Source organism: Mesoplodon densirostris, chromosome 14 (assembly GCF_025265405.1).
Source record: "Mesoplodon densirostris isolate mMesDen1 chromosome 14, mMesDen1 primary haplotype, whole genome shotgun sequence".
In the NCBI taxonomy this organism is placed as follows: Eukaryota; Metazoa; Chordata; class Mammalia; order Artiodactyla; family Ziphiidae; genus Mesoplodon; species Mesoplodon densirostris.
In genome coordinates this window covers 7,789,992-7,817,024 of record NC_082674.1, presented here as the reverse complement: position 1 = coordinate 7,817,024, position 27,033 = coordinate 7,789,992, and the positions used below count along the sequence as shown (strand labels likewise).

Genomic DNA, 27,033 nt, shown 5'->3' with positions numbered 1-27,033 from the left:
CATATGATCATCTCAATAGATGCAGAGAAAGCTTTCGACAAAATTCAACACCCATTTATCATAAAAACTCTCAAGAAAGTGGGCATAGAGGGAAACTACCTCAAGATAATAAAGGCCATATATGACAAACCCACAGCAAGCATCATACTCAATGGTGAAAAACTGAAAGCATTTCCACTAGGATCAGGAACAAGACAAGGATGTCCACTCTCACCACTCTTATTCAACATAGTTTTGGAAGTCCTAGCCAGGGCAATCAGAGAAGAAAAAGAAATAAAAAGAATACAAATTGGAAAAAAAGTAAAACTGTCACTATTTGCTGATGACATGATACTATACATAGAAAATCCTAAAGATGCCACCAGAAAACTACTAGAACTAATCAAGGAATTTGGTAAGGCTGCAGCATACCAAATTAATGCACAGAAATCTCTGGCATTCCTATACACCAATAATGAAAAATCAGAAAGAGAAATTAAGGAAACACTCCCATTTACCATTGCAACAAAAAGAATAAAATACCTAGGAATAAACCTGCCTGAGGAGCCAAAAGACTTGTACTCAGAAAACTATAGAACACTGATGAAAGGAATCAAAGATGACATAAACAAATGTAGAAATATACCATGTTCTTGGATTGGAAGAATCAATATTGTGAAAATGACTGTATTACCCAAAGCAATCTACAGATTCAATGCAATCCCTATCAAACTACCAATGGCATTCTTCACAGAATTAGAATAAAAAATCTTAAAATTCGTATGGAAACACAAAAGACCCTGAATAGCCAAAGCAATCTTGAGAAAGAAAAATGGAACTGGAGGAATCAGGCTCCCCAACTTCAAACTATACCACAAAGCTTCAGTAATCAAGACAGTATGGTACTGGCACAAAAACAGAAATATAGAACAGTGGTACAGGATAGAATGCCCAGAGATAAACCCACGCACATATGGTCACCTAATTTACAACAAAGGATGTAAGAACGTACAATGGAGAAAAGACAGCCTCTTCAATAAGTGGTGCTGGGAAAAGTGGACAGCTACATGTAAAAGAATGAAATTAAAACACTACTTAACACCATACACAAAAATAAACTCCAAATGGATTAAAGACTTAAATGTAAGACCAGACACTATAAAACCTTTAGAAGAAAACATAGGAAAAACACTCTTTGACATAAACCACAGCAAGATCTTTTTTGACCCCCCTCCTAGAGTAACAGAAATAAAAACAAAAATAACCAAATGGGACTTAATTAAACTTAAAGGCTTTTGCACAGCAAAGGAAACCATAAACAAGACAAAAAGACAACCCTCGGAATGGGAGAAAATATTTGCAAATGAAGCAACAGACAAAGGATTAATCTCCAAAATATACAAATAGCTCATGGAGCTCAATATCAAAAAAACAAACAATCCAGTTAAAAAATGGGTGGAAGACCTAAATAGACATTTCACCAAGGAAGACATACAGATGGCCAAGAGGTACATGAAAAGATGCTCAACATCACTAATTATTAGAGAAATGCAAATCAAAACTATAATGAGGTATCACCTCACGCTGGTCAGAATGGCCATTATCAAAAAAGCTAGAAACAATAAATGCTGGAAAGGGTGTGATGAAAAGGGAACCCTCTTACACTGTTGGTGGAAATGTAAATTGATATAACCACTATGGAAAACAGTACGGAGGTTCCTTAAAAAACTAAAAATAGAAGTACCATATGACCCAGCAATCCCACTGCTGGGCACACTGAGAAAACCATAATTCAAAAAGAAACATGCACCACAATGTTCACTGCAGCACTATTTACAATAGCCAGGACATGGAACCAACCTAGATGTCCATCGACAGATGAATGGATAAAGAAGATGTGGCACATATATACAATGGAATATTACTCAGCCATAAAAAAAAAAGAAATTGAGTTATTTGTAGTGAGGTGGATGGACCTAGAGTGAAGTGAGAAAGAAAAACAAATACTGTATGCTAACGCATATATAAGGAATCTAAAAAAAAAAAAATGTTACTGATGAACCTAGTTGCAGGCCAGAAATAAAGAGGTAGACATAGAGAATGGACTTGATGACATGGGGTGGGAGGGGGAAGCTGAGGCGAAGTGAGAGTAGCATCGACATATACACACTACGGAATGTAAGATAGTTGGCTGGTGGGAAGCAGCCGCATAGCACAGGGAGATCCGCTAGGAGCTTTGCGATGACCCAGAGGGGTGGGACAGGGAGGATGGGAGGGAGGCTCAAGAGGGAGGGTATACAGGGACGTGTGTGTGCATATGGCTGATTTGCTCTGTTGTGCAACAGAAACTAACACGGTATTGTGAAGCAATTATACTCCAGTAAAGATCTATTAAAAATAAATAAATAGGGCTTCCCTGGTGGCGCAGTGGTTGAGAGTCCGCCTGCCGATGCAGGGGACGTGGGTTCGTGCCCCGGTCCGGGAAGATCCCACATGCCGCGGAGCGGCTGGGCCCGTGAGCCATGGCCACTAAGTGTGCGCGTCCGGAGCCTGTGCTCCGCAACGGGAGAGGCTACAACAGTGAGAGGCCCGCGTAACGCAAAAAAAAAAAAAAAAAAAATTTTTAAATAATAAATAAATAAAATAGTTTTTTAAAAAAAGTCTGCCCCTTATATTCCTTTTTTTTTTTTTTTTTTTTTTGGCCTTGCTGCATGGCTTGCAAGATCTTAGTTCCCTGACCAGGGATCAAACCGGGCCCTCAGCAGTGAAAGTGCCGAGTCCTAACCACTGGACCGCCAGGGAATTCCCTGCCCCTTATATTCTGATTCGCTAATTCTCCTCAATGGACGCATCCCACAACCAAAGCACCCAGGCCAAATGACTTACCCACAAAAACCCGGCCAATTTAGGACAAGAAACCTAGATTACTGTAGGACCTGGGTGGTTCTTTTTGTCTCCAGGCCTCAGTTTCCTGACCCATCTCATGGGAGTGCTGGGCAGGCTGTCCCCCGAAAGCCCAGTCTTCCCTGTTCGCTCCGCTGAGCTGGGTCAGGTCCGTGCACACCGGCACGTGGTCAGGACCCCATCGAGTGGTAGAGGCCCCTCAGCTCCCCATCCTCACCTGCCCCCAGGCCCGTCTGGTGTCCAGGAACACTTACCCAAGGCCAAGTGGAGGCGGAGAGGGAGCAGGGATCAGAACCTCAGAGGCCGGTTCCACGTCCTGGCCCGGGCTGCTAGACCATGCCCTGGAAGAGAGGACAGACCAGTCACATGGGGTGGGGACACCCGGGCTCAGAGCAACTGACTTTCTCTCCCGTCGGTTCCGTGCAATCTACGCACATTTCCCCGTTATCCTCTCGTAATACAAGGTTCTCTCCCGCCACAGCAGTGATCATGGTTTATATGCACTCACTGGAGTGGTCCTGAGGACAGGAACAGAGTAGCTCACCCACCCGGAAAGCCCAGGCCCCCGCAGTGTGAGGGCCCCCGGGGCTCCCCTTGCTGCTGCAGAATGAGGGGCTGCAGCTCCCCCGAACTGACTGTGAGCTCCACAAGGGCAGGGAGGCGGCGTCTTCGTTTCTGTGCAGCTGGCTCCTGGCCCAGAGCCTGTATGCAGCAGGCGCTCAATAAATAATCCATGTTTGACAAACGAGTGCCCCAAAATGCATCACACGGACATTACTGCAGGCAGAGTGCACTTTGCTCAGAGTTGAAATTCGACCCTGCTTCACCAATACAGAGCTTCATAGGCCAGTTACATTATTTAAACTCACTGCTAGGATTCCAGACGTGGAGCAGAAAAGCCACACATCTTCCCACCAGAAATTCTCACTGGAGGTCACTTACAGATTTTATATATATACATACACACATATATGTATCTATATGTAACATTTTTAATAGACTTTATTTTTTAGAGCAGTTTTATGTTCACAGCAAAACAGAGCAGAAAGCACAGAGATCCCACAGACCCCCTGTCCCCCAGACACAACTTTCCCCACGTTCAGCATCCCCTCCACACACCGGGGTATATGTGTTACAATCGGTGGACCTACACTGATACATATTATCACCCCAAATCCATAGTTCACATGAGAGTTCATTCTTGGTGTTTTACATTCTGTGGGTTTGGACAAATGTTTAATGTCCTGTATCCACCATTATAGTATCATACAGAGCAGTTTCACCGCCCTAAAATTCCTCTATGCTCACCTCGTCTCCTATTTTTAAAAGGCGCTTTCACGTCAATGATCTCAGCGAATTCATCTCACGACTCTGTGATCCCCTGCTTTGACACTCAGGGAAATCAAGGTCCGGACAGGGTCAAGGGCCCTCCACAAGGTCACCCTTGTGAAAACCAGTAACAAGAGTCGGTGGCAGAATGTGCTAGAAGCATTGTGTCTGGTGGTCATTTTATCTTCTCGCCCTCCTAACAGCCGTGGCGGGGAAGGTCCATTCTAACCCCGTTTACAGAGGAGCAAACAGACTCGGGGACACTTGCCAAGGCTGGATCCCTGGGAGGCGGGGTCAGCTCTGACACCAGGTTTCCTAGCAGGAGGGGCCATCACTCCAGAGGCTTCTGGCTCCCAGGCTGCCTGGGAACACTCCATTAACTCAAATTGCAAATTTCCTCCTGGCTCTATCGCTAAGCCACAGGGGCTCCCCCGGCCACCAGCTTTCCTGTGACAGATAAAGATTACAGTCATTGCTCGAGATGGAATCAAGGAGCAGAAGTCATTATGCAGAAATAATTCTGTTGAGTTACGTCTGGTTGCTCCTGATTTCTGTCTCACAATTGTCTTCCAAATGGTCCTGCCTCTTCCTCTCCGGGACAGCAAACTGCAGAGGCCTGGGTGATTCAGACAGACCTCCTGGGCCCAATTCTACTGCTCCAAACTCCTCCTGCTGGGCGGGGCATCAGCATCGGAGGGCAAGGTTCTCTGTGACACCCTTTCCTTTCTCTGGGCACTTGGGAGAGAGGAGAGGTAGGAGACAAAAGCCCTGGGGAGGGGCCACACTCACTGACTCACCCACAAGCCCCACTGCATTGAACCCTCCTTCAAGGCCCTCTTCACCCATCACTTTCTCCTGGGGCCCTGCCTGACCTCTCAGCCCTTTGTTCACGTTAGGCCTAAGGCACCTCCCTCTCTTAGGTCTGGGGTCTCTGGGGAGTGACTCAGGCAGTAACCAGGACTGACTCATTCTTGTACTCCCAGCTCCCAGCACAGAGCAAGGCCTCGGGAGAACAGAGAGGGCTGTGTGGCTGCACTGCTTGGGCTCAAATCCTAGCTCTCCTATTCCCTAGCTGTGTGACCCTGGCCCATTATTTAACTTCTCTCTGCCTCAGTTTTCCAGGATGTAAATTGGAGATGATAATAATCCTACCTAGTTCATCAAGCTCTTATAAAGATTAAATGAGCTAATGTACACACACACAAAATACTTGCTCATAGGAAGAACGCACTGAATGTCAACAATGACTAAAAGAGCAGAGAGAGGTCTTGAAAACATTCTTGTAAGACTCTAAGCCAACTAGAAAGACACAAACTATCGAAACTGACTCAAGAAGAAATATGTCTGAAATACCTACAACAAGGCAAGAGATTGAATTAATAATCAAAAAATTACTCACAAAGAAAAGCCCAGATGGTTTCACTGCTGAGTTCTGTAAACAATTAAAGAATTAATAACAATTCTTCACAAACTCTTCCAAAAAATAGAAGAGGAGGGAACACTTCCCAACTGGTTCTATGAGGCTAGTACTACCCTAATACCAAAACCAGACAAAGTCTTCACAAGCGAAGAAAGCTACAGACCAATGTCCTAACAGGCATGGATGAAAAGAAAAACAAACCAACCCTTAACAAAATACTAGCAGACCAAATCCAGCAACATAAAGGATAAAAAGAATTATACATCACACCAAGTGGGATTTATCTCAGGAATGCAAGGTTGGTTTACCATCTGAAAATCAATTAATGTAGTATATCATACAATAAAATAAAAAGCAAAAATCACATGCTCGTCTCAATTGATGCAGAAAAAGCATTTGACAAATCCAACATCTCTTCATGATAAAAACACTCAAACTAGGCATAGAAGGAAACTTCTTCAGTCTGACAAAGGGTATTTGTGAAAAACTCACAGCCAACGTCATACTTAATGGTGAAAAGACCAGATGCTTTTTCCCTAAGATCAGGAATGAGACAAGGAGGCCAATTCTTGCCACTTCTATTCAACATTATACTAGAGGTTGTAACCAGGACAACTAGGCAAGAAAAAGAACACAAGCCATCGGAATTGGAAAGAAGAAGTAAAATTAGTTCTATTTGAAGATGACATGATCTTATATATAGAAAATCCTGGGCTTCCCTGGTGGTGCAGTGGTTGAGAGTCTGCCTGCTGACTCAGGGGACACGGGTTTGTGCCCCGGTCCGGGAAGATCCCACATGCTGTGGAGCGGCTGGGCCCGTGAGCCATGGCCGCTGAGCCTGCGCGTCCGGAGCCTGTGCTCTGCAACGGGAGAGGCCACAACAGTGAGAGGCCCGCGTACCGCAAAAAAAAAAAAAAGAAAAAAGAAAAGAAAGAAAATCCTAAGGAATCCACCAAAAAAAAAAAAAACACCCCACCTTAACAGAATTAATAACATAAGTTAAGCAAGGTTGCTGGATACGAGATCAACATACAAAAATTAATTGTATTTCTGTACACTTGCAATGAAAAATCCGAACACAAAATTAAGAAAACAATTCCATTAGCAATAGCATCACATATAGTTGTAAATGTACTAAAAACCATTGCGCTGTACACTTTCTAAGGGTGAATTGTATGGAACGTGGATTATACCTCAATAAAGCTGTTTTTAGAAAAACAGAATCCAGGCCAGGATTGCTCTTGTACTTCTCTACCTCAGAGGACAGAATGGCAAAGAGCAGGCTCACAGGCGCAGGGAGACAAACCACAGGGCTTCCCAGTGCTACAGCCCGGGGACCCAATGGGGCCAGAGCTCGTCCATGTGGCCGACCTTGAGAACCTGGCAGACTCAAATCCGGGCTGAGCTGCAAAACTGCCTTGAAACACCCCCCTCTCCCCACAGCATGCACTCCAGAAACATGCTGAGTGCCTGCAATTGTGTATTAGGTGCAGGGACACTGGCCCAACTTTTGAGGAGCCCACAGCCCAGAGGGGTACCCGCAGGCCTGTGCCAGATGTCAGGGGTGGGCAGCCAAACACAAGCTCCAAGGATGGCTCTGCATTCAAGGAGGTGATCTGGTCCACTGGCGGGGCAGGGAGGGAGGAGTCCCTCAGGATACACCCTCGGGTCCAGGCTGAAAGAGCTCAGTTCCTGAAAGCACACAGGCTGCCCCACAGGGCACTCACTATGAATCACCACCTAAGAAGCAACAGTTCTAGGGCCATTTCCGGGGCCAGTTCCTCCTCTAGTTGCCCAGGCCTGGAGGGCTCCATGCCCATCATCCTTGCTGGCCAGCCCTCGGGAAAGGCAGCTACACAAGCTTTTTCCTGCCAGGGCTCAATGCCTCCTCTCGCCCAGACACAGGCCTCCTGGGCTGCCTCTGATCTGCCTGCTCACACCAGGGTGGATGTGTGCTCAAGAGATGACAGATTATTTTAATATATCCTGAAGTCCACCTTAATTCAGCAGCAAAGTCCCGGTGGGAGAAAAATATAGTGGGTCTGGAGTCAAAGACGGATGCATTTTGGATTATGACTATTTCTGAGGTGACTGGTTTTAGGATGACTAATCCCCCCACAGTCCCCAGGTAATCAGGGCAGTGGCTCACAGAATACTTTCACACAGACGTCTGGCACGAGACAGAGGCATTTTCTTCTACTGCTCAATTCAAGAACTGGGTTAGAGGGGCTGCATGTCCTGCAGATGTCCCCGAGGACGGGAGAGACCACAGAACATACCATGGAAGCCAAGACATGCTGGTGAGACCACAGGATGCAAGCTTCACAAAGGGGGCAGGACTGGAAAGGACATCAACGCGACAGTGAGCTAAACCCTGAGCCCTGCGTGGCCGTGACCAGTACCCAGCACTAGCCCTCTGGTCACCTGGGGCCCCGGCGGCTGGCCAGCTGCATTCCCAACTTCCAGTGGGCACTCACTACGTCTTACTGTAGCTCCTGTGTCCACTCCCATTACTTGGGTATTTGAGGTCCCATCACAAAACAAAAGGAACCTACAATCTCCAACCATTTTGAAAAACTGTCATATTTACTAAAGATGACTACACACACTCCATGAACCAGAAATTCAACTTCTTGATGTATTCCCGACAGAAAATTGGACCTATGTCCACCAAGAAGGCTCACAGCTGCACGACTTGTTAAAGTCCCTGGTGGAAACTGTCCCTGTGTCTATCCACCATCAATGAATAAGAAACTGTAATGCAGTTACAGCGGAGGACCACAGAGCAATCAAAACGAACCTCAGTGACACATGACACATAGATGAAGCTCTAAGCATGACGCTGAGTGAAACGGGAAGACACAGAAGAGTACATGCTGTGTGAGTCCATTTACAAAATGGACGCACGGTGATTAGCATCAAGCTAGCGGCTGTCCTTGGTAGGGGGCAATGACCAGAAATGGTCATGAGGGGGCTTCTGGGTGCTGGTGACGCAGATTTGTTCATTTTCTAAAAACTGACCAAGCCGTCCACTTAATGCACGCAAGTTAAATTTCAGTAAAAAGTTAAAGAAAGGAAGCGAGGCACCCGCTGTCATTCCTGCATCCATCCCAGCCCACCCGGCAGATCTGGGGGCTTCCCGGGAGCCCCATCCAGGCTGAGGACTGGTGGTAACTGTTCTCATAGCCCATGGACATCTCCCAAGACAGGTCCACTTATGAAATGGTGGGAAGAGAGAGCTCTGAAGTCGGGCAGGCTGGGTTCAGGCCCTGACCTCCTCCAGGGGCCCCAGTTTCCCCACATCTGTCCAGGGAGGCTGCTAGAGATGTGAGTTTTCGCCAAGTGAGACCCCTGTGGACCCAGCGCCCAGCCTGCGCTTCCTGAAATGTCAGCCACCCATTTATTGGACAGAAATTTACTGACGAACTACTGTATGTGCCAGGCATCAGGGATACTGAGTACTGACCAGCACCCCACTTCTCAAAGGGCTGGCTTTCCAGTAACGAGACACCGAAAGAGAAAGTAAGCGCCGATCACAAACTGCTAGGAAAAAAATAAAGTGAAGTGATCTGACAAAGGTTACCAGGGGGCTAGGGGTCAGGGCGATACTCCAGCTTGGATGCTCAGGGAAATCCTGAGTCAGGGACACACATGAGGAGGAAGAGACAGACTTAGGAAGACAGCTCTGCGCAGAGTGAACAGCAAGTGCAAAGGCCCTGAGGTAGGAGTGTGCTTGGCATTGTCAAGGAGCAGCAAGAAGGTGAGTGTGGCCAAAGCATGGCAAACAAGGCCAGGGGAGGGGGGTAAGAGATGGGTTCAGCAGTGAGCAGGGGCTCAGAGGACGGGGCAGGGAGTTCACATTTTTATTTTTTATTGTTTTTAATTTACTTATTTATTTATTTTTGGCTGTGCTGGGTCTTTGTTGCTGTGCGTGGGCTTTCTTTAGTTGTGGTGAGTGGGGGCTACTCTTTGTGTGGTGTGCGGGCTTCTCATTGCAGTGGCTTCTCCTGCTGTGGAGCCCGAGCTCTAGGCATGCGGGCTTCAGTAGCTGTGGCACATGGGCTTAGGTGCTGCATGGCATGTGGGATCTTCCTGGGCCAGGGCTCGAACCTATGTCCCCTGCATTGGCAGGCAGATTCTTAACCACTGTGCCACCAGGGAAGTACCCACATTTTTATTTTAAGCACAATTGCTGTAGAAGAGCTCTGGAAAACCAGAGAGTGCTACAAAAATACCAGGCACTGGGGAATGGGATTATAAGATTCCCTGGAACTGAGGGCAGCAAAAAGTGGGACCTCCTTGCGACCCTCCAGGCCTCCCCCAGTGGTGGGGTGTTGGGGGTAGGGGCAGGTTACTTCTAAAGGTGCTGCATTCCTTGGAGACATTCAAGTTTGCTCACTCTTGATGCTCCGTGGGCAGGAAGGAACATAAAATGGCTCACTGCCCACTAATGAATTCCTAGAGCCTCCGGAGGCCCAGCCACTGCTCCCCCTCGACAGGATCCTGATGCCACAGAGTGCCCAGGACCAGGGGCCGTAAAAACCTGCCTGGCGTTCTTCTCAGGCGGCGTCTGAGGCACCTCCTGTTCCCGACAGAGGAGGAAAAAGCAAACCTTTGCCAACAGAGAACAATGAGGCAGCCACAGGGGAAACACCGGTAGGCCCGGAGAAGGGGGAGCAAGAAGTCCAAACCCGAGCCGGCAATTTCCATTTGGGGGCACCTTCTGCCCACAGACACGCCCACTGTCAGCTGTCAGTCTCGGCCAGAGAACGAGCTTCACGCCTTTGCAGTGGAGGGGACCCTAGAGACCCCAGGCTGGTGCCGGGAAGTGGCCAGGCCTCCCCCACCCACCGTGAGGCCACCTCACCTGCCATGTACATGGACCTCCACCATGACTTCACTTGGGAGGAAAAGGTTCCACTGCAAAGAATAATAACAAAGAAAAACCACCCACGTTGTCCCACCCTTTCTCTCACTTTGCAGTTGAGCAAACATCCCGGAGAGAAGGGTCTCACCCAGGATCACAGAGCCAGGTCCAAGCCCGACACACTCCTGGACGGATGCTGGGCAGAGATGCGGAGATTCAGGCCCCTTCCAGGTACTCAGACTGCATGTCCCCTGTCCCCGGCTGGTCACTTGTCCCATGAGCTGGGCCACAGGCCTCTCTCTCAAATGTTCTGAGAATTTTATGAGTAACGATGTTGGAGAAGAGAGGGGAAGGGTTTCGAACGAGCCGTCAACATTGCTCTTTTCCTTGAAAGCCCATGGGCAGGAGAGGACAGGAATGATGCACCCCATGAACAGCAGCAAGGGCCACACCCGTGACCCCAGCTGACTTCATGACAGCGGGGGGACACACTGGATTCAGTCTCACGCCCACTTCATGGATGAGGACACTGAGGCCCAGAAGTTCAGGGTCTCTCCTGGAGCCACAGGGCCAGAGAAAGGAAGAGACTGGGGGCTTCTGACTCCAACTCAGGTCACTCAGGGGAGGTGTCACCACTCCCAGAGGGGCTCCTTGATGTCCAAGCAGTTCTTCCCCCTCAGAACAGCTGTCCCTTTGAGGAAGGAGTCTCTCTGCCGGCCCAGGATGTGCCCAGTCTGGTCCCAGGCTTGAGGTGGGAGCTGGCTCTGGCAGCCCACCTGCTTCTCTGCCCTGTGTGCCTCCATCCACTGACCCGACGGCCCATGAGTCGGCCAACCGTCCAGACACAGAGGGCACACAGACCCAGAGCCCTGCCCTCTTGGGGCTTAAGTTCTGGTACATATGGTTCATGCCACACATTATAAGTCCTGAGGGGGGAGGGGGAGGGGGTTTGCAATTCTAAACAGGAGCCAAGGAAGGGGTCACCAGGTGACAGTGGCCATGCCTTGTGGACAGGCGTCCCGTGGCCTCTGTTCTCTGGCTGCAGGCCCAGGTGGGGTCCCTCACTGTGGATGTCTGGAGTAAGTAACGACGAGGAAAGGGAGCACGGGGGTGCCCTTACCGCACCTGCCATCCCAAAGTCCCCTCCCTTCACAGCCAGTGCGGCCACAGCTGGGCAACAAAGGACAGGAAGGCTACTCCTCGACAAGGTGTCCCTGGGCCCACCCTGGATGCCCCGGACAGCAGGTACTAGAGCATCAGGAATGGGGGTGGGTACCAAGCACCCCCTTCACATGGAAACGGCCCGAAGCGCATAAGATTTGGATTCTGACATGTCACCATGTGGCTCTGGGCAAGTCACCTGTCCTTCAGGACTGCTTCCACCCCGTGAGCTCCCAGAGGGGACTGCGAGGACCAGAGGAGGCGACACATTCACGTGGAAGCCTTCGAAGCTCCTAGCATTTAAGGCTCTACCTCAGGACCACTGGGCACACTCACACACCACCCCAGTCTCAGGATCATCACCCACCTGTAGATGGGGAAATGGAGGCTCAGAGACATTAAGCCACTTTCCCAAGGTCACACAGCCGGACAGTGCTATGCCAGCTGAGCCTGCCGGGCCCTGCAGGCCACATGACCTGTGCAGTGGAGGCTGCCAGAGGCTAAACCTTGCCTTCGAGGAGCGACAGATAAAGGAGCAAGGAAAGCGGCACTAATTAAGCATTTAAGTGTAATTAAGCAAGATGTGCAAGGCAGTGCAGAGGGTAGTGAGGTGGGGTCTGTGCAGAGGCAGGAGGGCAGGCAGAGGCGCTCCTGGCCAGGCTGCTCGCAGAGCAGTCTCCTCAGGCCAGGCTCCAGATGCCTGCCCCGTGCCCTGACTGAAGCCCTGGTGGTCCCCCAGGCCCCAGCACTTAGCGTTTGAGGACTCCGACAATCAAGCCCCAGTCCAGGTACCCCTGGGGCCTCAGGTTGAGGATGTGGAAAATTCCAAGACTCCTTCCCACACAGCCTCCCCCCATTCCCGGGGCGCTGGGAGTCTGTGAGGCCTGCCTGGAACCCGCCTGCTGGGGCTCCTGGCCCTTGAGACTGAGCGCTGGGAGGGCTGGGCCTTGTTCCTACATCTGTCATGCACGGCGCCTGGAGGGCGGCGGAGCGGACCCTCAGTCAGCGTTTAATGAATGAATCAGCAACCAGGCCGCTTCGAGGAAGAGGAGATTCGAGATGAGGCTGCTGAGGACAACACAGCCAGACCATGGAGGGCTTTGAACACTGGGGTCCAGGTCGCTTTGGGCAATAGGGAGCCATGGTGGGCTCTTGAGCAAGGGATTAGGAGGAAGATCCGCGGGGCAGCCTGGGCAGGAAGGAAGGACATCAGTGCCGAGGCTGGTGTCAGGGGGACCATCGGAGGAGTGGGGGCGCGCAACGCGGGCGCTGACACTCGTGAATATCGGGGACTTTTAAGGGTGACTGCGATCACGTGAGGCTTTCAGCTGGTCACACACAGAAACGGGAAATGGCCCCGCCCCCAAGACAGGACTCTAGTGCGTTGCCGGCATTAATGTCCGCCCACCCTGAAACCCCCAGGCCAGCCTGTGTTCCGGGCTGTGCTTCCCAAAGCAGGTAACCGGGAGGAAAAGCATAACTTCCCCACAAAGAAAGGAAAGCGCCTAGAGAGCATCTGGGCTCCCCTGAAACGCAGCCTGCAAAGCAGCCCGCCAACGGGCAGCCAGGGCTGTGGTGCATTCAGGCATTAAGTTCTCCTGCGAAGCCACTTATCCAGCCACTTATTCAGCACAGAGCTCGCGCAGCCGATGTGCCGTATCCGTGATGAAGGGATAAGTCATCTGAAAACACAAATAAATTATTCATTCCCCGCAAACGAGCAGCCTCTGGGTTCCTGCGGCAGCTGAAAGGCTCTGCAAATCCTATTAGCGGCAGCGCTCGGCCGAGCAGACGCTGGATCCCGCCGCCCGGTGTAGGCGGCTCCAGCAGGAGCTGCCCACGCAGCGGTCCATTCCGCGTCCGCGGGTGAAAGAAGGCCGGCGCCACGTGGAGAATCACGGCCCTGCAGGCCTGGCACGGGGCTCCTGGGCAGAGCATTTACACCGGAGGACAGGGTCCCAAGGAGCTGCCTTCCACACAGAGCCTCCCCAGGCCCCCACTCCGGGGTCTGCTTCGCCCTACCACCACCCATCAGGACCCAAGCCTGGGGTTGGCCCGCTTGCTCGAATGCAGAGTCCCAGGCCGTGCCCCAGACACCCTCTGGGGCTCAGCCCGCAGCACCGCATTTCCCACACACGCTGGAGCTGAGGCCACCAGGAGGTAGTGCTGCAGTCCCCGAATCACCCCCGGATCAACTGCAGCTCGGCCGGCCTCGCAGCCCTGGGCAGCCCTAGGTCAGATTCTGGGCCTCTCAGGGCCCCAGGTGCTCTGGGGGGGCTCTTGGGAGGATGACAAGAAAAAAACCTTTGCAAAGCAACTGTCACACACGAGTGCTCCGACTCGCAGCTGGGTCTCTGCCCTCTCCGTGTTTGTATCTTTGATTCCAGCCTCTCAGCTCATTTCACAGCTGGGAAGAAAAGCCTCAGGGGTTTTGACTGCCAAGGCGGGGCTCGGCGCCACTACTTACTCCGCCTAGAACACGCCGTCCGTCCCCACGGCCCCTTCCTCGGGGAGGACCCCACCTCCCCCCAACGCCCCCCTCACTTTTTTTTTGTTGCAGTACACGGACCTCTCACTGTTGTGGCCTCTCCCGTTGCAGAGCACAGGTTCTGGATGCGCAGGCTCAGCGGCCATGGCTCACGGGCCCAGCCGCTCCGCGGCACGCGGGATCCTCCCGGACCGGGGCACGAACCCGCGTCCCCTGCATCGGCAGGCGGACCCTCAACCACTACGCCACCAGGGAAGCCCCGCCCCCCCCCACCTCACTTTGAGCGCACTTTGCCGGGGCTGCCGCTGGGCGTCTGTAGCGCAGGGGAGGGGCTGTGGACGGGACGCGGCCCGACCGCGGGTCCCACAGGCGGGCACAGAGCCGCGGGTCAGCGTGGTCAGCGTGGTGGTGAAGCGGGGCCCGCGTGAGAGGGGCACCCCGCGGCCCACGGCGCTCGTTCAGCTGAAAGCTGTCTCTGCAGACTTGCCCCGCGTGATGTAGGCGCGCGGGCTCTGTCCCTCCATTCCTCCATCCCCGTCGTTGCAACGAGGGGTCTTCGGCAAAAGCGACACTTCTCACCTCTCTCCTCGGCAGGGAGGAAGGAGGGGGCTTATCTGACCTGGATAAAGAAACGACCTTCCAACCTCCTTGCGCCGGCCCCGCTCCCGTCTCCCCTACTCTGCCCCGACAGCGGACGCTGGCAGTGGCTCTGCTGTCTGCCTACGACTGGGAAATTTTAAGGGTGAGAGCAAGTGGCAGGAAGCTGATTCTGGCCACAGAGCAAGCTTGCCAATCCAGAGCTACCAGCAAAAATAGGGTGTGTGTGTGTGCGTGCGTGCGTGTGTGTGTGTGTGTGTGTGTGTGTGTCTGGAGACATTTCTGGTCGTTATAACTGGGGGCGGGGGCCGGCAGCGGGGGAGTCATCTACTGGCACCTGATGGGTAAAGGCAAGGATGCTCCTAACACCCCACAGTGCACAGGTCGCCCCACCACAAACAGTCATGCGGCCCAAGCTGTCCACAGTGCCGAGGGTGAGACCCTGACATAAACGCTGTCCCCTGTTGCTCATCACTTGGGTCCACCTCTCCACTGGTTTCAGAATCTAGTGGCCAGGGGTGCGCTGACGGAACCACACCCTCATCCCCAAATGCCAGGTCAAAGGTCCTGCAGGGCGCAGAGCCACTGCTCCGCCCGCAATCATGGCGACCACAGCCACGTTTTACACTCACCCCACTCGGGGGCAGCGGGCAATGTTTTAGGAAGCCCGGCCCTCGGGGTAGTATGAGCCCCCATGAAGACCTGGGGGCTGCCTGTCCTGCACCAGTGGTGACCCAGGCCAACCAAGACGCCCAGGGGTTCCCACATTTGACCCTTCTCACAGGAGTGATGGGCTGGTCTGAGGTCTCATTTATGCATCCTTTCACTCATTCAAAACACATTTAATTGAACACCTACTACGTGCCAGGCACTTTCCCAGGTGTTACCGATGCAACAGGGAACATGCGCAATTCTTGCTTTCAAGGAGCTTACTTAAGTGTCCCAGGAGATTATGGGGCAAAGTGACAAGTGCCTTGAGGATAGTGAGTATAGGATTCGAGGGGGGCCGTGGTGAGACCTACAGCCCTATCTAAGGATCTGGGAAGGCTTCTTGGAGGAGGTGACATCTAAATGGCAACCTGAAGGATGACTAAGAGTTAGCCATGCATAGGGGTGGGGTCTATAGGGAGAAGCTTTTCCAAGGATTCCCAAGACGCTCCCTCACCCAGGCAGGGGCAGTTGACACACCACAGGGTGGTGGGCGGCTGCAGTCAGGACCCCCAGCTCCCAGGTTAAAGGGACCTGAGAGGATCAGGTGGGGGAAGCCTTTGCCAGGAGCCCACAGGCTTGCGTCCAGCAGGGCTGGCCTGGGTGAAGAAGCCCAGGGGCCAGTCATATTGAAGACACAAACAGCAGACACACATCCACCCCCGCCCAGCCCACAGCAGTGCCCCTGCGTAAATACTCTCTGGCCCCCCGAGGAGGCAGGCTGACCTCTGCCGGCCTGCCCACCACGTTCTCACCATCCCCAGGGCGCAGGACCCTGGTGTCCCTAGACCAAGCCAGCCTTGTGCACTTCCTGACTGAGAGCTGGATTTTTTTTTTTTTAATTATAAATTTACCTTGGCAAAGGGAAACGCAGCCCACAGTTTCACAACCAGCTCTGCCTACACGTCTTCAGTGCTGTAGACATTTGGGCAGTTAAAATTGTGCCAAGGTTTTCTGCAGTGATGACAATTCCTGTCTGGACCTCCAGGTAGACCCGGTGCAGGGAGCCCACCTTCCCTTACAGGAGGGCCCCATGGTTCCCGGAAGCTTCGCCCAGAGGACTCACAGCCGGGCCTGCTCCGGACTCCAGCTCGGAGGCTGCAGTGCAGCCTGCGTGGACCAACCGGGAAGAGTCAGGATCCGCGTGCGCGCAGAAGCCTCCCACGTCTTTCCATTTTTTCTCAAACCTGCATGCTCATGAATGAATGAATCTGTACTAAACCAAAGTGCACAGCTTGCCTTTAACCCTGCTAAATTCATCTTATGTTCCGCTCGTCCTTTCAACCTACCAGAGCTTCTGGAATTTCACAGCTCTCCAGTTTTGTACCCTCAGCCAATCTGATACACATGCCACATCTTATAAAGCACTGGCTGAAAATGCAGATGCAGTCGGCAACCACCATCCCATCACTCAAGGCGTCTGGGGGTCGAGTCATTCGGCTGTCTGTGAGGCCACCTAACCATTGATATTCAGCGCCCGTCACCAGAGGCCCAGCTGCACCCTGCTTGAAGGGCTGGGCCCACAGCTGTCCTCTGATAGCCCACCCCATCAAAAAGCAGGCGAAGTTAAGTGTCCTCACATATGGCCACCCTCAGACCTGTCTCCCAGAGCCATCGACACCTCCCCTTCAAATTAACTCCCGCTGGGAAGCTGGGACTCCAGGTCTCATTTCTAGAATCGCTCGTTTGCTCAGGTGGACAATCGCAGGCCTGTGGGCTGGAGACCCAAACACGCTTCCAGTGGAGGGAAGCAGAGTGGTACGGGGGGCAGGTCACAGGGTCGCATCCAGTGCCAACTCCCCATTCTGTCCCGATGGCCCCGGGAGCGTGCCAGGGGCCCGAGGACCACCTTCCATGGAATGAGAAGGCTGGGCTGAACCATGTCCAAGTCCAAAACTTCGTGACTCTCCATTAAAAGTGTACAAAAACTTTTGCTGTAGTTGTTGTTGTTTCATTTTGTTTTGTTTGTGGCCATGCCGCACGGCACGCAGGATCTTAGTTCCCCGACCAGAGATTGAACCCGCGCCCCCTGCAGTGGAAGCGCGGAGTCTCAACCACTGGACCGCCAGGGAAGTCCCTACAAAAATTTTTTAATGACACAGGAAAATGGGCTGAAATGAGAGTAAATGGAAAAGGTGGGACGTGACACGAATGTTACATGACGTCAAGGACGACATACTGCTTGTCTCTTCACCTCTCTGTAAATAAATACTGACCAGAAGTGATGGCCCCAAACGTTAGCTGTGATTATCTCTGAACTGTCGGCCTGCGGATTATATTTGCTTTCTTCTTTTGTTTATTTCTCACCTTTTTAACAATGAGCATTTTATAACCAGAGCAAAAAAAAAATTTTTTTTTTTTTGCGATACGCGGGCCTCTCACTGCTGTGGCCTCTGCCGTTGCAGAGCACAGGCTCCGGACGCACAGGCTCAGCGGCCATGGCTCACGGGCCCAGCCGCTCCGCGGCATGTGGGATCCTCCCGGACCGGGGCACGAACGCATGTCCCCTGCATCAGCAGGCGGACTCTCAACCACTGCGCCCCCAGGGAAGCCGCTAACCAGAGCAAACATATTTTGAAGGACATGCTTCTCCACGACAGACGCCCAAAGGACAGCAGGCTCCCCCTGGCCCCGCGCCCTGCACCGTGCAGCACCCTCCTCTGGGGACAGGAGGTAAAACTGACAGCTGCAACCATATCTCTCTGGCCCCCTGTGGGCCTCAGAAACGTTAGTGCTTCATGCAAACGAGTCCCACACCTCCCTTCAAGGCAGCCTTTTAAAAAAGCCAAGCGTGAGACTATACCTTCCTCCATTTTGCCTTGGGCAAGGCAGCTGCAGAGTCTTGACACTGGAACATGCCAGAGAATTCAGACAGCTGAAGGCATCCTCAGGATCCTACTATGTCAGAAATCCCATGGAGAGCCCGAATCCAAACAGTTACCCCAAAAGGGCCAGTGTCATCCTGCCCTCTAACACCCATGCTGACAGGAGGACACGAGCCTGGAAATTACCACCTTGCCTCAACTAAGGCCTTCAGTCCAAAGGGAAGAGGCCTTCCCAGACCCATACCTCTGGCTCTGGCAGCCCTCCCTTCTCTGCACCTGCTTCAATGCCCCCTCCCGTGCTGCCTTCCCTGCCCCTCGGCAGCTCGTGCCCCCGGGACGACTCTGACTGTTCATATATGTTTACATGTTTGCTTTTCCACACTGGGCCGGCAGTTCTCCAGAACAGAACTCCCTAAGAACCTCTGTGTCTCAATGCCAAACCCAGCACTTGGGTTGAGTGGAAGACAGGAGAGAAGGAGAAAGCAAGTGGCTCTGTGTTTTGGTGAATAACCTTGGCCCCGGGCGCTGCCCGGGGAGTTGCTCATCTGCTGGGGAGACACTCAATGTGAGCAGAGAGGAAGGGAAGCTTCCAGGAGGGAGGACCTACAGGTGGGCTTAGAGGCAGACGGGGAGGAGTGGAGGGAACCGCGCCCAGGTGGGAGGGGGTCCTCTGTGGCCAGGTACTCGGGTGCCAGCCAGGTATTGGGTGAGGCCACTTAACTATCCCAGAGTCCACAGATTGGGAGACAAACTTATCAGCAAGCAGTATGGCAGTGACCGTCCACACACGTGTCCAGGGGACGCACCTCTACATCTAAAGCAATGGAAAAACAGAATAAATCCAGAGCGTCCAGCAACTCTGGACACACAAGGTACTTTAGTACCTTTAGTACCAAGGGCTTTAGCTGGGGCTCAGTTCAGCCACCTCCCACTCGGCCATTCAGGGTGGACTTGGCCCCCGCCACCCAGCTTCCCTCACGCCTCTCGGCGGCGCCTTCTAGAAGGACCAAGCACTGAACAGCAGGGTGTTAGTTTAACAAATCATAGTGCACGCCGAGGAATGACATAGTGACAAAGCCTGCAAAGTCCGGCCACACAGGATGATTTTAATAAACAGAGTAACATTTTTCAATAAGTTATGACGTTAGGTCACAACACAGTATGTAAAATATAGAGTCCCATTATGGTAACCTTGAATGAAACATGCATTTTGTGACATTCACGAGAGAAGGAGCTCTAAGACAGTGTGACCCGGGGCGGTCCTGCCTGGTGAGGAGGGTTTATTTCCTCAGTCAGACTTTTAAGGTTGCCCCAAATTGCTCTCCACTCCGCCACGGGCTCTGGCACTAGCTCAGCCTGGACCACCCTCCTCGGCAGTGGTCCCCCATACTTTGTTCACATATCACTTTCTTAACGAGATCTGCCACCACGACTTACCTAAAACCGCAAGACCCCCGCCAGCTTGTCTCCACTCGCCATCACGCTGCTCAATCAATGGCTTCCCGGGGCGTGTAGCACCTGACACGTGATACGATTTACTCACCACGTTTATTATTGGTCCCCCCCAAGAAATGTGCACCTCTTGAGGCAGGAAGCTTGTCATTTTATTTTTCAGGTGGATCCCCAGAGCCTAAAACAGTACCTGGCACATAGCAGGCACTCAATAAACACCTGTTGAATGAGGCACGAACATGTATAACTTTTGTAACGAGGAAAAAATAACAGAATATTTAAATCCTTTTTCTTCTTCATCTAGGTCAGTCATATTTCTCCTTAATGCTAGACTTGGGTATTTTCATATGCTTTGTTGGCATTAAGAATGGGGTCTTTTTTTTTTTTAAGTCAAGCCCTTTAAGGTATAACTCACATACTGTAAAATTCACTCATTTTAGGTATACGGTTCCGTGGATTTTACGAATGTGTATGGCTGTGTGACCACCGACATAATATTTTCAGCTCAAGAATGGATCTTTGAATATTATATGATAATAAGTGGTCGTGGCTGATATGAATATTTATCATCTCTCCAACTACTCTTCTGAATATTTTACTAATTGATAGTTTTCCAGTTGATTCCTTCATATTTTACCAGATACAAAAGGAGGGCAGAAAGGCAGCCAGCACATGCTCAGGGCCCCGTGTGCATAAGGGGTTGTTGTAGAGACTTTTTTTGGGTTTCATTTTTCTCCTCCAACTCTCAGAGGGAGGCACTGTCTCCACCATACATGGGGCAGCTAACTCGTCCAAGGTCACCCGGTTGCTAAGATGACGATCTGGGGCTGAAATCCAGGTCAATTCTGATTTCAGAATTCACGTACAGTTAATGTAATCACCACCACCAAGGATGTAGTTGTAACTTGTGTTCTTACTTCTGCGTCTTGTCTGACAGCTTTGTCTTGAGTTTCCTAAATGATATGAAACGGGGGTGGGGGTCATTCCCAGTCTCTCTGCCGCTGTGCTTTACCCGGACGGCTGTGACACACAACTCTGGGCCTAAGAAAAGCCCCCAAGACCCCCAAAGACCAGCCCCAAGATGAGTAACGGGGTGTACGGGCAGGAGAGGTTTCTTGTCAATACGGTGCTGCCGGGTGAATTCTACAGAGGACGAAACGTCGCTAAGTGAAAAAAAACAGGCTTTCAAACAGTAGATGCGGGATGATCCCACGTATGAAACCACATCTGTAGGATTACGGATCTGTGCAGGAGCATCCCGGGGTAGGATGTACACCAAAGTGTTGCCTCTGTGCTGGGATTAAGGGTAGGAATTCTCTCCCCTCCCCACACTGCTTTGTTCGTCTATGATTTTCCCATTTTTCTTCTCCAAAGACAGCTAACTAGGGAAGACACCCCAGACCCTCTCTGGGCTCAGATCCCCCTGCAAAGACCACCCTTCTGAGGCCAGCCCATGGATTCTTCCATTGCACAGACATCAGCCTACCACCCCTCCCACTCCCATCCCTCCAGTCAGTACTTTTTTTTTTTTTTTCGGTACGCGGGCCTCTCACTGTTGTGGCCTCTCCCGTTGCGGAGCACAGGCTCCGGACGTGCAGGCTCAGCGGCCATGGCTCACAGGCCCAGCCACTCCGCGGCATGTGGGATCTTCCCAGACCGGGGCACGATCCTGTGTCCCCTGCATCGGCAGGCAGACTCTCAACCACTGCGCCACCAGGGAAGCCCTCTCCAGTCAGTACTTTAAGGCATCTATTCTGTGTGGCGAGTAGGCCAGCGAAGGCCTGTCCCTTGGACGTTCCCCCCAACCCGTCCCGCCAGACAAGGTAACAGCAGACTGGTCCTCACCGGGGATGACAGGGTCAGGACGCCATCTCTACGCCGCTTGGTGGGGGGGAAGGTCTGCCTGCCTCCTCTCTGTCCCAGCTCAGCTCCCAGGCCTTTCCAAGAGGCCGTCACGGAACCTCTCAGTCAAAGCACTCTCTCCTTTCCACCAACACCCCCCCCTCCAGACCCCATGCCTGCCTCACTTGGATCCCGTCACACGTTTCATCTTTGAACTAGATGTACCCATGTCTGTCTCCCTGCACGCTCCTAGGAGCCAGGCCTCACCCGCACCCAGCATGGGCCTGGCAGTCACGGGGCCCTGGGAAGGCCAGCTCAGTTCAAACCGTGCCTCCGGCCTAGAGGGTCAGCCCCTCCGAGGGCAGGACGGGGCCCCATCTCTGCACTCTGTGCTCTATAAGAACTTGAAGAGACGGCAGTACATGAAGGGCAAGGGTACAAATGAACTTAATTACAAAACAGAAGTAGAGTCACAGATGTAGAAAACAAACTTACGGTTGCCAAGGGATAAGGTGGGGGGATAAACTGGGAGATTGGGATTGACATACACACACTGCTATATATGAAATAGATAGCTAATAAGAACCTGCTGTACAGCGCAGGGAACTCGACTCAGTACCCTGTAATGGCCTATATGGGAAAAGAATCTTAAAAAAAAAGAGTGGATATATGTATATGTATAACTGATTCACTTTGCTGTACACCTGAAACTAACACAACATTGTAAAAAAAAAATTAAAAACAAAAACATGAAGAGAAACAGCCCCCCAGGGCAATCTGTAAAGACGAAAAGAACTATCAGATGGGGGGCAACAGGCAACCCTGGAAGGTAGGTGCCGATATTGCAATGAAAACAAAGACCAGAAGGGGATACACAGAGGAGAGAGAGCCTGCTTTGAGAAGCCACCATCGTGATTTCTTTTTTTTTGTCCTGTACTCTGCCAACTACCTGATAGATTGTTACATAACTCTTCTAATTAAAGTAAGTGTGTTAGGCGGTCCGCTGTCCCCTGGGCTCCTGCGTCCTGCCCCAGTGACCTGAAGGTCGTGGCCCAGTGGCTCAGGGGAAGATCTAGGACACCCAGAAGGAAGGAAGGGAGGCGCAGGGCCGTGGGGACGGGGACGGGGTCGGGGACGGGGTCGGGGGCTGCTAGCTAAGCCAGCCAGGTCACCACGAGCCCCGGGCAGGGAAGCAAGCATGCAGCCAGCTGGATTTTCCTAGAGGCCCAGGGGGAAAACAGACTAAAATGCATCAGAAAGGCAGCCATGCCGGAGGCCAGGTGAGGCACGGTGGGCGGTCTGGATTAGGAGCCCCAGGGCCCTCTGGTTAGGAATGGGAACATCCGAATCTACCGGGGTCGGGGCACCACTGGGCCACGCCAGGGCGCCCAGCTTCCCAAGGGACTCTGCCTGCCCGGCCCGGGGGCCTTCCTGGTTCCAGAGGCTGGGGGCCGGGTGGGAGGAGAGTCTGCTTCCCAAGGCTGGTGGGAGATCTGAATGAGAAGGAGGCCTCAGATCCGAGGGGGTCAGCTCTGGTCCCCTGCAGGAAGGAGCCACCCCAGGACCGCAGAGGCTACACCCAGAAACAAAGCTGTGATATGTGACTCAGCCTGAGGCCGGGACTCAGAGCGCTGAAGACGGGGGACACCCTCCAGCCGCCCCGGAATCAAGGGACCTTTCATCCTTGCCTTAGGATTCTGAAACATTAAAAACCCGCCACGTCCAGGGGCTTTTGTGTCCGACACCATCTGTCCTGAGAGCTGCTCTGCCACCCAGTCTCCGGTTTCTAGGAACCTTCCTGTCACTTGTCACTTTAGATCACTTTAAATTTTAATTTTTCTATTATCAAGTCAAATGATAACCATGCCACGTCAAGGCCTCCGCCCCCCTCATGTCTTATTCACGGAGAAGCTGCAGCGTCTCCAGGGAGAACGTGCGGGAGGCCCGGTTCCGCCCCTCCCAGGACAAGCCCCGCCGCTCTGGGCCTCAGTTTCCCGCCTGCCTCCCATCCAGTCCGGGAATCTTGCCCACCCGCCTCCCCCGGCCCACAGGCCATTCTCTTTCCTGGAGCCTCATCGGCGCTCAGACCTGCTAGCCTCACCGGCCTGGAACATGCCTGTGGCTCTGAGCCCCCGATGTCCCACCTGTGGGGTAAGGCCAGCGTGGGGACAGTGAGGCAGGGGAGCCCCTGAGCGCTGATCCGCTCACTCGGGAGGTGCTGAAGGATGAGAGGTGGGGAGAAGGGTCCAGGAGGCTTCCAGAGGCCACAGGGGGCTGGCCACCTTCTCCAGGATCAGCCTCAGCTTCCGGGCCAGGGAGTGTGGGCCCCCGCTGCCCGAGTGGCAGTGCCCGTGACACTGTGTCACATCTATACTCCCCTGCCCGTCTCCCCACCCAACCGGGGAATCCCGGGCATCAGGCCTCACCCAGCGGGTATCCCCCGCATGGAACACAGTGTCTGGAACACAATAGGGGCTTAATAATTGAAGGAGGGTGGGAAGTGGGCACTCGACACACTCAGGCAGAACCAAACTGTGCCCCAAAGAAGCACCTCTCGGAAATTCTGCTCCCTCACCTGAGCCACGCAACCCACAGCGCCACCCGGCTCCCTTACACAGCTCATGCCACAGAAAGGCAACCTTTTAGATCTTTAGCCCCAGTTAAAGAATGATCAGAAACAGGGATGAAGCCAAAGTGAGAGCAGAACCAGCTGGTGAAACTAGACTGACCTCCGTTCACCCAACACCCAACAGTTAAGCAACGCAGTTCCCGGGCTTTTATGTTAGAGAAAGAAGGCCCTCGAGGTGTATTCCATCACCTTCAAACTCATCAGGCAGAGGAAACGAGGGATGTGAAGCCGCCTTTTGAGGATGAGAGAGCCGTCCAAAGTGCAGCAGACCCAGTCACGGCCCGAGGAGAGGGCGGCCAGGCCTGCGGACCGTAGTCTCCCTGCCACCCACATTGGCTTCCTGAACAGGACCGGGGCCAACCCGGCCCGGAGCCCCGGGACAGCCAAGTGTGCAGGACCCTACTCGGCTCAGACGGGCGATCCAACCCGCCCCGAGGCTAGCACTTCCTCTTCCTGCCAGCATCCATCTAACTGTTCCTCGGAGAGACAGTCCGGTTCTGCACACAAAGGCCTAGCTAGAGCTTCCCCAGCTGGGGACAAACTCACAAAACAGGCCAAAATCCTAACCCCAAAGTCCCCTGCACGTGCACGGACACACACACACACACACACACACACACACACACACACACACAGACCAAATTCCGTGCATGCAGCCATGGACACAACGGGTGCACATGCACACGTGCTGCTTCTCGGTCCTCCACCCCATGCCTCAACCCCTCTAGGACTGCTGGGAACTGGGCTGGAAGAAAATTAAGCTGGAGGCGTTGGGATGGGGAAGTGGCTACTAAGGGGAAGGGGAGATTCAAGAGACAAAGAAGAAAAGGGCTCCCAGATTTATTTATCTACCTCCACTGGGGCCCCGCCAAGGACAAGCTTGGGCTGCCCTGGGCAGGAGGCCAAACACAATACTTGAGTCCCCACCAGCCCTGGGGCCTAACCCAGTCATTTCTTGAAGGTAAGTGGACCAGGTACGGCCTGCACGTAGAGATAAGGGCTGTATACAGAAGGAGAAAGTTGGTTTTTCCTGAATGTTAAGAAGCATATTTCAAAGGGTGGAAAGGGTTCAAGGGCACACTGGGAGTGGCCTAGTGAGGCCAGAGCCTTTCCCGTTTTCAAAATCCTAAATTGAACTTCTTAAAGTATAACTAATTCCGGTCTGGTTGAATTCACGCTGCTTTTTAGCTCATGTGCAGCTTTCCCTGTTGGATCCAAACACAACGTATATTATTTGATTAAGAGGGAATCAAGGGACTTCCCTGGCGGTCCAGTGGTTAAGATTCCATGCGTTCCCACTGCAGGGGGCACAGGTTTGATTCCTGGTCGGGGAACAAAGATCCCGCAAGCCACACAGCGCAGCCAAAACAAAAACCAAAACAACAACAACAAACAACAAAAGAGGGAATCAAATAGGTGACAGCTGCCAACTAAGTTGGCTGGCTTAACTGCCACCTCCTCCAGGGATCCCGTCCCAGCGCTCCCACTGCACCCACTGTCCTGGGAGCTGTATCAGGGCCACCGTGAGAACACCTCCCTCTGTCCAGAGAGCCCCTGGGGGCAGGAGCAGGTCCTGCAGTGCTTGGACTTCCTCCTCATCAAAAAGAACTGAACCAGAAAACTCCAGGAGGCCCACAGGCACTGCTGGTTAAAACGACCACAACAAAACATGTTTTATCAACCAGCTCCCTGCCTTGCGGCTGGCCCCATTCTCATTTCTTAGGCAGGGCTCGGTTACATTCCCTCGGGCCTACTCCCGGCCCTGGGCCCAGGGCCCTACGTGGGAGACGAAAACGGAGGCCCAGCCATGGGCCTGGATCCCGTGCAGCCTGACCCTACACCCAAGATCACCTGAGCAAGAGGGTCCAGCTGACGTCCACACATCAACAGCATGGAGAGAAGCACCATGTCAGAGCAGAGCGGAAGGAGGGGACGGGAGCTGGCAGCAGGCTGAGGGCTGTCCTTTCAGGATCAGAGACTCTCTCCTCTGAATTTCCTTAGGAAAACTCACTTCTTCCTGGACACACCAGGGTCTAAATCTGCCTCCTGTCTCGCTGCTGGAAGGACCTCCACGGCTCCCACCTCTCTGCAGCAGCAGACACCTCTGGACTCGCACCCTGGATGGGGGCTGGCCAGGGGCCCAGCTCAGCTCCACGCAGAGTCCAGACAGGTGCACGGGGCAAGTGTCTACACTCGCCCAGCCCCCAGACTCCCGGCCAGAAGGCAGGAAGGCAGATGCCCCTGCAGGGCCAAGAAGGGCACCCCGAGACCTCTACAGGGTCTCCTGATACCGTGAGGCCGGAAAACCCCAGAGAGAATTTCCCAAGGGGTGAAGGAAGCAACAGCCAGCCACGAGGGCTGCCGGGGCCCGTGGGACGTGTGACCCCGAGGAAACAACCCCAAAGAGGCAAGATGGGGCACAGAAATCAGGTCACAGGTATTCTGTGACTCTCTGGGGCACAGGGGGACGTCTCCCTCTCCCTGATCCCACAGAGCTGGAGGGACATCCCTCTGCTGTAGCCGCCACCCTGAAGCGGCATCTGTAGCTGGTTGGGTGCAAGGCAAGTTCGGCCACGTGGGCCAGGTGGGGCAGCCGGGCGCCGGGCGGGGCAGCCGGGGTGGCATGCAGGGCAGGTCTGGGTCCTACCTGGAGGCGGCCTCACGTTTTCCCCAACCCCCAGAAAAGGCCACAGGCCACCACCAGCTTGGGAGACGCGTTTTGGGGAAAATGCAGTCCTTGTGGCATTTCTCTGCTGTCTCTCCCCACTCGGGACAGATGATGGCTAAGAAAACGAAGCCAGTTGTGGCAGTGATTTCCAACAGATGTAATCA

At 52.9% G+C, this 27,033-nt stretch overlaps 1 protein-coding gene across 2 annotated transcripts in view; it reads right to left on the bottom strand.

Annotated features, from left to right (window-relative positions):
* The window catches only part of HPCAL1 (hippocalcin like 1), a 114,584-nt gene that overhangs the window by 31,055 nt on the left and 56,496 nt on the right, over positions 1–27,033 (bottom strand). Inside the window, exon 2 of one of the 2 annotated variants that reach the window (XM_060117649.1) lies at positions 3,138–3,224. The exons of the other annotated variant lie outside the window; for it this stretch is intronic. The gene's annotated coding sequence lies outside the window, so the exon portion shown is untranslated. The remainder of the gene's footprint in view (positions 1–3,137; positions 3,225–27,033) is intronic. 2 annotated transcript variants of the gene reach the window in all.